General features: G+C 57.6%; 2 non-coding genes across 2 annotated transcripts; one reads left to right on the plus strand and one right to left on the minus strand.

Moving 5' to 3' along the window:
* Window positions 1-3987: 3987 nt before the first annotated feature.
* Window positions 3988-4060, minus strand: TRNAK-CUU (transfer RNA lysine (anticodon CUU)). The gene has a single exon. It is a non-coding gene; the product is annotated as a tRNA-Lys (tRNA).
* A 5425-nt stretch (window positions 4061-9485) lies between these two features.
* TRNAT-AGU (transfer RNA threonine (anticodon AGU)) lies at window positions 9486-9560 on the plus strand. The gene has a single exon. It is a non-coding gene; the product is annotated as a tRNA-Thr (tRNA).
* Window positions 9561-13968: the final 4408 nt, after the last annotated feature.

Here is a 13968-nt window from a genome sequence, read left to right on the forward strand (position 1 = left end):
CCAAGCCAGCTGGAGTTGCTGTGCTAACAGAGCAGCTGGAAAGGAGCAGAGCATGTCAGGAGGAGACACAAAGGCTGCAAACCCTGCCGATGGCCGGCCATGGCCCTGGTCCGTATCCACCCAGCAGGGACACATGGGCTGCGTCTACATGTGCACGCTACTTCGAAGTAGCGGCAGTAACTTCGAAATAGTGCCCGTCGCGGCTACACGTGTTGGGCGCTATTTCGAAGTTGAAATAGACGTTAGGCGGCGAGACGTCGAAGTCGCTAACCCCATGAGGGGATGGGAACAGCGCCCTACTTCGACGTTCAACATCGAAGTAGGGACGCGTAGACGATCCGCGTCCCGCAACATCGAAATAGCGGGGTCCTCCATGGCGGCCATCAGCTGGGGGGTTGAGAGATACTCTCTCTCCAGCCCTTGCGGGGCTCTGTGGTCACCGTGGGCAGCAGCCCTTAGCCCAGGGCTTCTGGCTGCTGCTGCTGCAGCTGGGGGTCCGTGCTGCATATACAGGGTCTGCAACTAGTTGTTGGCTCTGTGTATCTTGCACTGTTTAATGAAAGTGTGTCTGGGAGGGGCCCTTTAAGGGAGCGACTTGCTGTTGAGTCCGCCCCGTGACCCTGTCTGCAGCTGTGCCTGGCTCCCTTATTTCGATGTGTGCTACTGTGGCGTGTAGATGTTCCCTTGCTGCGCCTATTTCGATGTTGGGCTGAGCAACGTCGAAGTTGAACATCGATGTTGCCAGCCCTGGAGGACGTGTAGACGTTATTCATCGAAATAGCCTATTTCGATGTCGCTACTTCGAAATTAGCTATTTCGATGTAGCGTGCACGTGTAGACGTAGCCATGGAGACAGCCGGTGCAGGGCCCAGCCCCAGAGCAGAGACTGACCATGGCCGGGCTGTGCTGCTCTCAGGACAGGGCACAACAGGGCCCTGCTCACCCCAGCAAGCAGCACTGCAGGGTACAGGAGTGAGCGTAGCCCTGTTGGGCAAAACCTGCCCCTCCTGTGTCCCCGGCCGGCCAGCGAGTGGCAGAAAGGTTCCTGGCAGGGTGAAGTTGGGCCATACAAAAAGGTTCCAGGCATGTTGGGTGAGGTGGCTGGGGGGTGAAGGCAGCGGACGGCTAATCCATTGTTCTCTGAATGCACGTGTGCAAATCCAGTTCTTATCGAACCTTTCCAGTCACCAGCCGGCTGAGCTGTGTTGAGTTCCAGTCTAGTGTGTGACGCCACTTCCACTACAGCTGAGCCTGCCGCCTCCCAGCTCCTGTGCTGGGCAGACTCCAAGCACAGGCCATCTGTGTGAGGCTGAGCTCAGCTCTGGCTGCAAGAGGTGGGATGATTTCATTTGCCTCACAGACCCCAGGCTGTCTCCAGTGTGAGCCCAGCAGTGCTGTGTTCACCTCAGTCCCCTGCAGTGCTGCTGCCCAGGGAGAGCAGAGACCCAAACACTGCCAGGGTGCAGGGGTGCAGTACCCAGGCAGACATGGGGGCCAGGTGGGGGCAGCCCTGGTTCAGCTGCAGCCAGTGACAAGGGCAGCTGCCTCTGAGGAAGGGCCTGTTCCCAAGGCTGAATCAAGGGCACCAGCTACAGGCGCTGAGGCAGGTCTGCATTCAACTGTGCCACCCTGGGCAAGCCCTGAGTTCTTCTGTGCTTCTCAGCAGCTGGGGATGCCTCTTTGGGACATATCTCCTGCCCCACTGCTAAAAGGAGCCCTGCAGTAAAGAGGCCCCACTTGGAGACTGGCTGATTTTGTACCACCTTGTGATGCTGGCCTCAGCGTGCAGGCTGCTTTTGGGGTGGGTTTGGTGGAGGGGAGAAGCCAGGTCGGGGGGCTCTTTATGGAAGTCCTCTGGCCACATGTAGTCATGGTCCCCCTTCTTCTTAAGCTGTCCTGAGGTGCTCTGTGGCATTAGAGCCATCCCACGGATGTGTCACTACCAGCAGCTGCACCTCCAAGTGCCCGAAGGAGGACAGGTGAGCTGGGCTGCTGCCCGGAGCCATCAGGCCCACCAAGAGTGGGTCCATGTCTGGGAGGCCCTATGGGAGTACTTTGACTGGGGTGGTCCCAGTGAGCACCACCCAGGCCACCCCTGGTGCACCCCTTGCACACTCACACCACGGCCTGCACACCTCCCCCACCACCCACTGACCATCCCCACCACCCCCTCACTGTCCCCATCACCCACACACCAGCCCCCACCACATGCACATTGCCCCCACCACCCACTGACCATCCCCACCACCCCCTCACTGTCCCCATCACCCACACACCAGCCCCCACCACATGCACATTGCCCCCACCACCCACTGACCATCCCCACCACCCGCTCACCGCCCCCACACGTAACACGGGTGTGTGTGAAAATAAAACTGATTCCTTGTTAAACAACCAAAAAGCTCACCTCTGAGTGTGGAACATAACAAACACCATCATAACTCAGTACGGACATGGGGGAAACGATACACACTAACTATTTACATGGGGGGACGGGGCGCATGGGACTGCCCAAGGGTGTGGGTGCTGATGGGCACTGGTGGCCGTGGCCTAATCCGTGGGCTGTCGTCTGCCAGGCCCAGGCATGCCAGGGTCATGCCCTGGGGGGTGTGTGCCCTGTGGGGTACGTGACTGACAGTCCAGCGCCGTGGTCAGGGAATGCCCGTTGGGCAGATGCCTGGCTGGAGCCGTAGGAGGGGATGTCCAGCACAAGCTCAGACTCACTGTTGGACCACTTGGACGGTGGGTGACTGGCTCCTGTTCTGGCCCTGGGAGTGCGGGGCTGGGCTCCGGTCCAGACTCAGGCTCCACGTCCTGCTGGGTCTCCTCAGCCATGGCGCCAAGGAAGGCCGGGGAGAGGAGGTGTCGCTGGGGCCCAGGATGGCTATGAGCTCGCAGTAATAGGGGCAAGTGGTGGGAACAGCCCCTCACCAGCTGGCCGAGTCCTGCGCCCAGGCGTAACCCTGCTGCAACTCCTTGACCTTACTCCTGATATGGTGAGGGGTGTGGGCAGGGTGACCGCAGGTGGTCAGGCTCTTGGCCAGCTGGGGAACACGTCTGCGTTCTGCTGCTTGCTCCCCATTCCGTGGAGCACTTTCTCCTCACTCAGAGCCCCAGAGGTCACGGAGCTCAGAGTCAGTCCAGGAAGTGCTCCTAACAGCCGACTGCTGCCATTGCGGACCCCACTATTTCGAAGTAGAGGGACGTGGAATGTCTACACACGTCCTACTTCGATGTCAGATGTCGACGTAGGGCTCTGTTCCCATCTTCTGATAGGAGCTGCAGCTTTGACATCACACTGGCTAACATCGGTTGCAGCTTTGAAGTAGCGTGTCTCACGTGGAGATGTGGCACGTGCTATTTCGAAGCTGTGCTTGCTACTTCCATCTCGCTTTCTCGTGTAGACGCACCTTTTGTGTTCTTTCCAAATAACTACAAATTGCCCCATGTGCCCTTTCCATGTGAGAGCCATCTAGTGACTGACACTCACCTTTCCACTGCCCTGGCGAGACGGGCGGCAGGAGTGAAGAATCAGAACATTCCAAGCAGAAATCTCCATCCCTCCATTGAACACAAACCATCACTGCCCCTGTCCAATAACACTTTTCCCATCACACTTTTGAACCCGCAATCTCTTGTCCTCATGTAAGTGAATAACAAGAGCTCCTCATTTCCTCACCATCCCCTGGACAGTTGGAGCTGATTTGTACACCCAGTGCCCACCTGGAGCCAATGCAGAAAGATGTGAATCTACCGAGCACTGAAGAGGGACACTCAGCTGGGGAGAGGATTTGTTCTGTCCTCCTTGTGCAGGTGGGAATAGAGACGAAGAGAAGAAAATCCTCTTCCACTCTCTGAAGATGATGGAAATACCAGTTTGTACAAGAGATGAGAACAAGAACACATTTCCTGCCTTAGGCCAGGACGTCAGCGACAGGTGTTTGAGAATTGCTCAATCAGCTGAAAACATGAGCGCAAGAAGGGAAGTGCCCAGCATAGGGCTTGAACCCATGACCCTAAGATTAAGAGTCTCATGCTCTACCAACTGAGCTAGCCAGGCCACAAAAAAAGAGTTCTCTCAGTTCTGTCACAGAGGAGAAGGAGTCAAATCTGCATGTCAGCTGGCTCTCAGTCAAATCTGCGTGGCAAAGTGCTCACACGGGCCAGACTCCAGTCTTTGTTCTTTGGGCTGCCGGAGGTGAGATGCAAAGAAAACAGACTGTTGGAGTGAATCTTGGCCAAGCCTCTCACTGCTGCTGCGAGCTCTCCCGAACACCTCACACACCTACAGCCATTTCTGCACAACAAATTAACGCTGACACCGTTTCCCCCAGCGCAGAGCCGGTGCAGGCAGTCGAACACGTTTCTTTTTCATACAGAGAGAACACGCACGTGAAGAGAGTTTTCCGTGGGAAATTGCCTGTTAGTGACTCTCCAGAGAAAGGGGCATTAGTGGCTCACAGGCGGTCGTGCTTTACAACGCTGGGCGAAGGGAGTAGAAAGAGGGACCTGATTCACTCACCCTTCAGTTCCACTGGGGAGGGCAGAACCCTAACCGAGTGTTTCCTGCCTTCAATGTGCCCAGCACCGGGTGAATCAGGCTCTGACCTGCCCCAGATGAACGTCGGTCGTCCAGCACAGTTAGTTATGGGGCAGGAGAAGGGGACAAAGAGGTTCCTCCTCATGCTCGTTTTCCTCACCCTGATTCCTCTCCAGCCTCGTGGGCAGAGCTGAGGAAGGAGAGTCCCTGCGGCAAAGCCCCGCGGGTGTCTGAGATGTCACCTGCCCTGCAGCCTGTCCCGCGTGGCTGTTGTCATGGCCTCTCTGTGAGGTCATCACCTTCCAACTTCTTTTAACCAATCAGCTGAGGTGCTGTAAGAGGCCCTTGTGGTGTCACTCCTACACCTACCTGTACCCTGCAGGGTTCATGTCCTGCCCCTGGCAGCCCCTTTGCATGGCTGAGCTTCCACCCCTGTGTCACCCCCACTCACTCAGGGACATTCTGGGGCTCAACTCGGCTGCACATGGGAACACCAGAGGCTTCTCTGTGCCACAGGCTGTTTGCAGAGATCATCTCGTCTGACCTCCTTGCACATCACAGGCCTCCTGCATGGCGCAGTCGGGAGCAGGGCACCAAAGCGCACACCAGACAAGCACTTGGTCTGCACTGGAAGGTGCCCATGGCTACAGAAAGCCTCATGCCCCTGGGGCATCTGGAGGACATTAATGCAGTGACCGGAAGGGAAAGGACCCAAAGTCCACTCTTGTGGGTCTGCATCATAATTCACATGCAGAACAACTCTGTGCTCCCGTCTGCACATTTCACAGTTTTATTTCTCTCTCAAGCTGAAATTGAATTCTTTGAGCAGTGAGTTCTACAATTCCTAATCGGTCTAGAGTAATGACCAATAGATAGATAGATAGATAGACACCAAAAATCCATTAATCTATCTATCTAATTGGGAATACAACTATATGTCATAAAATTCCTTACCTTTAACTTTAATTAAATTGAATTCCCCTTTAATTGCAGCAAGGGAGATTTCGGTTGGACATTAGGAAATATTTCCTGTCAGGGCAGTTAAGCACTGGAATAAAATGCCTTGGGTAAAGGCAAGATCTCCATCTTTGGAGATATTTTAGAAGTTGGATAAATATCCAACGGTGAATATCTAGATCAAGGGTAAGGAAACTTTTTACTTCGGTCCCCACTTTTCATCTCTGAAATTAGGAGCTACCCCACAACCTCTCGAATGTGATCAGAACCTACAGAAATTTCAGTGATGTTCATAGGTTTAAACGCCCCTTTGGGCGTGTGAAAGAAAAGAAGTCTGTAAAATAGAAGAACTTTTTTCGTCAGTGTATAAATGTGATGACACAGACATAGAAACAGTAACAGATTTCATCATTTTTCATTAGATGGATGAGCCTGAGACCCAGCAGGTAACTGGGCTGTGCCCCCCTTCTGAAATTTCATGCCCCCTGAGGTTTGCTCACCCCACGATAGATGGTGCTTGGCCCCGCCATGAGGGAAGGGGTCTAGACTTGATGACCACTTCAGGTCTCTTCAATTCTAGAGCCCTATGAGTCTGTGACTCCCACTGGCCCTGGCCCTGGCCCTGCTTCACTTCTTAAGACTTTTGAATTTCTATGCCCTGTTCCTTAGCCTTCGAGTGTCAAGTATTCTCTTTAGTGGCCGGCACATCCTCTGCAGCCCCAGGGGAGGCACTGAAGGGGGAACTCATATCTGCCCTTGACTGCAGGAATTGCCCCTGCGTTTCCCATTGGCCAGGAAGGGGGAACCGCAGCCAATAGGAAGTGGTGTGTGGTGCCTACGAATGACAGGGAGTGCATGGAGCCACTTTCCCCTCAGCCCCAGGAGCTGCTGCTAGTGGGAGGTGAACCTGCTTTACCCCCACTGCGCCACCCCATGGCTGCACCAAAGTTTGATATGCCCCAATCTACGCTGCTGCACAAGGGATACTTCAGCTACCCAAAGCACTGCAGCCCCTGGAGGGTTTGCTGGAGGCAAAGGACTGTCTAAGCAGTCCCTGACCCTGTACATCAGGTCTGGCATCCCCAGGGCCTCTCTGTTCCCTGCCAGCATGGCCCACACAGCACAGAAGGAACACAGGGCTTGGACTGGGGACTCAGGTGCCCGGCTGCCGTTGGAATGAATGGAATGAAACGGGAAATGCTGAGGTGTCCTATGCAGCAGTGCAGTCAGCATATGGGTAAGGATGGCCCTGCCACCATATGCTTAGCTGGCAGAGAGCAATCTAGAGCTCTGATAGGAGGAGACACCAGCACGCACATGTGGTGAGGCTGGCCAGCCTGTTGGAAAGGGGCTTTGGCCATCTCCATCCCTCCCCTCGCTTGGCTACTTACTTCATAGGGTGTCATAAGGAGGAGGGAGAAAACTTGCTCTTCTTGGCCTCTGAGGATAGAACAAGAGGCAATGGTCTTAAGCTGCAGCAGGGGAGGTTTAGGCTGGACATTAGGAAAAAGTTCCTAAGTGTCAGGGTGGTCAAACACTGCAATAAATTTCCTGGGGAGGTTGTGGATTCTCCATCTCCGGAGATATTTAAGAACAGGTTACAGAGCCGTCTATCAGGGATGATTTAGACAGTACTTGGTCCTGCCATTGGGGCAGGGGACTGGACTCGATGGCCTCTCAAAGTCCCTTCCAGTCCTAGTGTCCTATGATTCTATCACTGATTCACCTGACTGAGAAGCACTTGGGCCCTGGATACAGCCTGACCAGCCTTTCCCCATCCCAGGAGATGATGTTGATCACAAGGTTCTTGTCCAGTCCTCATGGTGTTGACCTGACGGACAAAATTCTTGCGGTCCAAATACACCCCACCGGGGCAGGGTCTCCAGCCCATGAGGCAGAGGAAGGCTTAATAGTCACCACCTCTACTAAAGGGACAGGCTTCCAAGTGGGTCTGGACCAGGGGAGGCTGGGGCTTGCCTGGACGCAGCTTCCCAAAACACAAAGCCAGCCCCCCAGAACCTCACACTGCACCTCACACTACCCCAGGAAGGGGCAGCAGGAGCACCCTGCCAAGTGGCACCTGCCCTCCACAGCAGCTCCAGTGGTTTTCTCTGCTCTCCATTTCCTCCCCAGTTCTGCTGGCCTCAAAGCTCTAGGAATCAGGGAAGTCATAAACACAGGAGACCACTGCCCCAGCCAGTCATGGCCCCCAGCACTTCTGCAGAGGTTGTTATGGAACTCTGCAAATCCCCTTCAGAGACATTCAAGTGTCTAAGTGTCTGGCTGTACTACACAAATTAGTTCAGAGATGTTAAGGGTGGTGGGACCTCAGTCCTCTGCTGGGTGGGATGCTCAGCAGGGTCAGGTACGTACCCTACCGGGGAGACACCTCCGTGCTACAGGGCGGGGGCACCAGACATGATCTGGAGCCCACACACCCCCAGGGGACCCCAACCCGCAACTGCCCAGCCACAGCACGGTCCCAGGATGGCAGCATGGCCAACAGCACCCTGCTCAAATTACCACACATTCTGGGTGCACATGGCCCAAGCTCAAAGACCCACCTGGCCCTGTGTGAGCCAGGGCTGCCCATTGTAACAGCCTGTCCCTGCAGCAAGAAGCTGGGACTTGGGGCATGTGCCTCAGTGCTGTGAGCTGCACCCCAGAAAGTCCCTTGCTGCATTGCAGAGCTTGTCTACATGAGCCGGTGGCATCAACTCAGTTCCATTCTTATTACAGCAGCCCAGAGGCTTTCCAATTCAGGTGGCCTGGATTCCCCCTCTGCCAGCTGCCAACTCCCCCCAGGGAGCCACAGATCTGATCCCAGGGCAAGAGGCAAATCCCCTGGGACCATATCCCAGCCCCAGCTCCCTGCGTGGGGCAGACACAGCAGGGCTCACACTCAGCAGAAGAGCCGCCCTCGGCCCCAGCACACACTGTCTGTGCTGCCCAGGGAGTGAATTGCACTAAGGGAGCCTGTGAAGCGAAGGGGCCTCACCACAGACCTGCAGCCCTCGCCAGTGCAGACGTGTGGTGCCCCCCACTCCTGACCTACAGCCCCTAACAGCCCTGGGAAGCCTCTTACTCATGACTTGCAGCCCCTACCAGCCCAGCTCTGTGGTGCCCCTCACTTCCCACACGCTGTCCGGATACTGGGCTCGAGGGCACCTCTGAGCTGGGCCCCCAGTGCCAGTCCTGTCTACACAGCTCCACACTCCCTGCAGGTGAGTGACTGTTGTGAAGAGGATCCAAAGGGCAGCTGGTCCCTGTGAGAGGAGTCTGGGCCAGGGCTGCCTGTGGGATCTCCTGGAAAAGCCAAGAGCCCCTGGGAGGCCACTGACTGGCTGCCAAACCCCCGGCCCTGCTCAAAGGTTTCACACAGGGAAAGCTGTAAAGTCAGCCCCACCCCCAGGGCACAGGGATTTGCACTGGGCTGGTAATAGAGCAAAGGGGTTGTGTGGAGGGTCACAAGTGGGGCTGAAGGGCAGAAGGAGACAGAAAGGCAAAATGTTCTTCTCGTTACGCTGCATCAAACACTCCCCCTGACGAGCTCCAGCTGGGGCAGCGCAGCCCATCCCCCCTCCGTGAGAGACAGGAGATAACTGTGCCCCACAGCTGGGCCCTCCTCGCCCCACCCCTGGGGTGTGAACAGGGAGAAAGGAGGGAGTGGGGAGCACAGAGTGAAAGTGAGGGGGGGACTCAGGCTGAGGGAGCAGAGGACGGGCAGGACTCCAGGCTCTGCTGGTGGGATCCTGCACTGGGGCAGGTGGGGAGAGAGGAGGCTTCCCTCAGGCACAATGTCTGTGCTGGGGAATGGGAAGGGCTGGTTGTGGGCAGTTCATCACAGTGGTTCAGCCCCACAAAAGCTCAGCACTGGATAAATTACGTTAGTAACCTTTAAAGTGCTCCAGGACTGGTTTCTGGTTGAAGACACAGACTTATGCAGGTACCTCTTTGTCAGGACCGACAGCTCAAACAAGGTGGGGGGGGCCACCATGGCTCAGCTGGCTAAAGCACCTGTCTAGTAAACAGGAGATCCTGGGTTCAACTCCCAGTGGTGCCTTGCTGCCCGTCTGTGGCAATGTTTTCCTCCATCTGTCTGGGGAACAGAAGAGCCCTCCCTAAGCAATCCCAGTCATTGCTGGGGAAGGTAAAGGCTGATGGAAGAGGGGCATTGGAAAGCCTCCACTCACAGACTAGAGTTCAGGCAAAGTCAGCTGGAACTGATGCTTGGAAGGCAACTCCTCTGGCTGCAAGAAGAGAGGCTGATCCTCCCAGCTCTGGGGCTCCGTGCCCTGTCTGGGCAGGGCAGGAGAGGGAGAGTTACTCTCCTCTCACATCCCTTTGTCATTGACAAAACCCAAACAAGTTTGAAGAAAATTCCCAGAGAGGCTCTGTGGCTCCCCTGGCCATGGAGATGAGGAAAGCAGCACCCAGTGGTGCCTGACCAAATATTTCTGGCTGCCTCTCACCTGCTTTGCAGCACCTCTGGGCTGTGCTGGAGAGTTCAGAGCTGCAGGAGGCGGCTGCCGTCCTTCTGGAGGAAGAAGTAACAGACACTGACAGGTGGACGGGTGAGGTGGCTGCAGAGGGGGCCTGGGGAGCATGGGAGGAACCCCAAAGCCCTTTGTCTGTTACTGAGGCAGGGAGGTGACACCCTTGATTCTTGTTATTCACCACCAGGTCTGTGCAGCCCAGTGCTCAGCACTAAGTCCTGGGCCACGGAGCACGAGGGAATCCCGGTCACAGTGTGTGCTGCCTCCTGGCCCTCTCCAGACAGGTCAGCGCTAACCAGCTCCTGCAGCACATTTGTAACACACACACAGTTGCCTGAGCCGGCAGGAGCTACGTTCTGCCCTGTCTGCGGGAGCAGCTCCTGCCCCAGCCCTGCCACTGCAGAGACACCCCACGCTAGTGAGCGACAGGGAGAGTCTCACTCCCAGGTGCACACACCCAGCTCTGCCCCCCCAGTGGTAATTCCCCCTCCCCCAGCTGCCCCCAGTGCTGAACTGATGCACCCGCACTGCCTGGGAGCAGCCTGGGACCCCTCCTATGGCTTCCCTTTGCTTCCCCCTCAAAATGTCCTTGAGCCAACAGGGCTATGCTCACTCCTGCCCCTGCAGTGCTGCTTCCTGGGGTGAGCAGGGCCTGTCCCCAAGGCTGGCTCAGGGGCCCTGGTCTCTCCCAGCAGCTGGGCCGGGCTGTGCACAGCTAGGAAGGGAGCAGACGCTTGCCCAGGGGGTATGAATGTCACACTCCCCTCTCTCTGCCGCTCACAGCAATAGATCAGTCTGCAGCACCAGCCACAGGGCCCACCTCAGATCTCCCTGTGGCCCTCCCACCCTGGAGCCTGTGGGCCCCGTGCTCAGCGGTGCCCAGAGAATGGCCATTGAAAGTGCCGTTTTCTCCTGCTGCCTGGTTGGGAGCTGGGCGCTTCCCCCTGGCACAAGAGCACAGGCAGAACATGGCCCCTGGGCGCCTTAAATGCCGTGTGGGGAGCTCCTGAGAAAGCGCCAGTGGGGAGCACCTGGGACTGGGCACAGAGAGAGGAGATGAACCCCAGGGGTGGGAGAAAGTGCCGGGGGCGCAGAGACACACACAGGGCCTGGAGCCCAAAGCTCGGCCCCACTCGCTCCTCCTGCTCCCAGGGACTCGGCCAGAGCGGCAGCTGCAGCTTTTGGGGGTGTAATGGGCTGAACGCCCAGCAACCCCCCTTCCCCTGGCGGTGGGTCTGTGCATACCCGAGCCCTTCCTCCCCGGGGGGGAACAACTCGTCTGCAGTGTGGGGTGTCCCTCCCAGCTCCCTCACTGCCTGCAGCCCAGGGGTTAGTGATTGTCCCCTGGACTCCCCTCAGCCTGTCAGACCCACACACTGTCAGGCCAGGCAGCCCTTGCTGTGCCCTGCTCTGACCTCCTGCCCATGGCCAGTCCCAGGGCTTCACCCACCTGTAGCTCTGGGGGACCTGTCACTGGTCACTTGCACCCCCCAGCACCCACTCCCACTGCACCCACCGTCAAACGCGGGAGGAGGAGGAGGGGCAGAGACAGGGCAGGGAAGGGGCAGAGCAAGGCAGGAGGGGACGGGGCTTGAGGCAGAGGAGCAGCTGTTCCAGCCCTTCCCAGGGCTGTGGTGCATGTGGCCAGTGCTGCCCCGATCCCCCCTCACCAGGTGCCTCTGTGCGGTGGAATGGAAAACCCTGAGACAAGGACCTGGGCAAGGTCTGCACCAAAGCTCCCTGTTCCCCGGCTGTGGTGCCCGGCCCTGGGAGCTGCACAGCCCACCCATGGCCATGCTCTGCTCTGCTGCAGTTCCTGCCCAGCGGTATCAGTGAGGGAAAAACCTGCACGTAAGGGCAGGGACACAGTTTCTGGGCACTGGCAGCAGCACATCTGCTGGGCGCTGCTGCCCAGAGCAGGGTGGGTATTCTCGGCCCACCTGGAGCTGCAGCTGGGGACCAGGGTTGGGGTCCTCTACTCAGCCCAATGCTGCATCCAGGAAGCCAGGCTGGGTGAGGGGCTTGCCCTGCTCTGCCTCCCTGGTGCTGCAGCTGGGGAGTGTACAGCCCCCTTCTCCCATGGCACATGGCATGTCATGTCAGAGGGCACCAGAGCTGGTCCCTGGGAATGCCACGGAGGGAAACGCTTCCAGCCCTGGAGTGCGTGGTGAGCACTGCCCCTGTAACTGAGAGACAAGGGAAGCACATCTAGCCCGAAGCGGCTAAGAATGGGGTCAGGGAGCAGGTGGTTGTATATGGGACTGTTGAGGGGAAGGGGAGAGGTAGGAGGGTTTATGGGGTGCTGGGGAGCAAGGGACAGGTGTGAGATCTGTGGGGCGGTGGGGGACAGGTGAAGGGTTCTGGGGGGCTGGGTGACAGGGGACAGGTAGGGGGGGTCTATGGGGCGGTGGGGGTGGCCAGGCCCATCTCTCCACCATGGCCCCCAAAGCCAAGGGATGTCAGCACCCCTGGGCTGGGACCAGGTGGGGGTGACATGAGGGGCAGAAGCTTGCGGGGGAGTCCCAAGCCCAATCCCTACCCTAATCCAGGCAGGTATGTGCGGCCCAGATCCAGCCCTGGTACTGCCCATGCCTGGCCCGGACCAGATCCCTGCACACCACTGCACACCCCACATAGAGCAGCCTCTTCCTGCCCCGTGAGCCCCCGAGCCATGGCCAGCAGCCTGCTGTGGGGGGCGCCTGCAGCCCGGCAGCCCGTGGTGCAGAGTGGCGAGACCTGGCAAGGAGGGGCTGGGGCTAGCAGTGGGGCAGGGGCTGGGCTGGGGGTCAGAGCCAGGCTGTGAGCTGGGGGTGCTGGGGACTGGGTGGCCCATCCATGTGTGCCAGGGTGAGCGCCACCCGGGTGCTTTGCATTTCAGGGGAGGGACAGAAGGACCCAGCTGACATTCTGGGGTGCACTGGTTATCCAGCTGTCTCGCCTGCAAATGTTCCCCAGCTAAAAACAGGAAGAAACACAATATCTCCTTCTATGCTGGCAGGTGTTGCTGCTTCTCTGGCTGGCCTGTGCCCCAGCATTCCCTGCCCCTCTGAGTGCTGACCAGCAGACAGCCTGGAGAGCCTTTCCAGGAGGAAGGGAACACGTTTGGAGTTAAGGAAACAAAAACAGCAGGCAGCAGCCTTGGGCAGGTAGCCTGTCCTCTCCTCCCTGGCTGCTATGGGCAGAGGGGCAAGGAGGGAAAGGAAACAGGCCAAGTGGCTGGCAGGGAGCAAACTAGAGCCCTGATGGGAGGAGACTCCAGCATGCACAGGGGCGTGGATGGCAGCCGTTGGGAATGGCCTTTGCCACCTCCTTCCTTCCCGTCACTCAGCTACTTCCTTCACCCTGGGACTGAGAAGGACCAGGCCCTCCACGCAGCCTAGCCAGTCCTTCCCCAATGGCCAGAGAGGGTGTTGATCAGAGGGTTCTCCTCTGTGCCCCATTGCATTGACCCTATGACCCAAATTCTTGATGCCCAAGTGCACCCCATGACAGGCAGGCTCTCCAGCCCGCGTGGCAGATGAAGGCTTCATAGTCACGACCTCAGCCTGAGGTAGAGGCTTCTTAGTGGACCTGGGCCAGGTGAGGCTCGGAGATCCCTGGAGCCAGCCTCCCAAAGCTGAGAGACAGTCACCCTCAGCCCACACTGCACGGCACTCCTCACACAGGAAGGAGCAGCAGGAGAACTCTCCCAAGGGCCCTCAGCAGCAGCTCCATTGGCTTTCTCTGCTCCTCATTTCCTTGCCCCATCTTCTGGACTCAAGGGCTCTCTCTGTAGGAAGGGGTGAAGTCATAGAAACAGGAATCCAGTACCTCAGCCAAACGTGCACGGCCGCACTTTAGCAGAGACTCTTGTGGCACCTTGAGATCCCATTCAGCCCAGGTGAAGTGCCTCTGGGTATGTCTGTGCTACAAAATTAGGTTGAATAAGTTCAAGTCAATTTTGTGGTGCTGGTTGAAGTAAGAGGGAGACCAACG

This window comes from Carettochelys insculpta, chromosome 7 (assembly GCF_033958435.1).
Source record: "Carettochelys insculpta isolate YL-2023 chromosome 7, ASM3395843v1, whole genome shotgun sequence".
Lineage (NCBI taxonomy): Eukaryota > Metazoa > Chordata > Testudines > Carettochelyidae > Carettochelys > Carettochelys insculpta.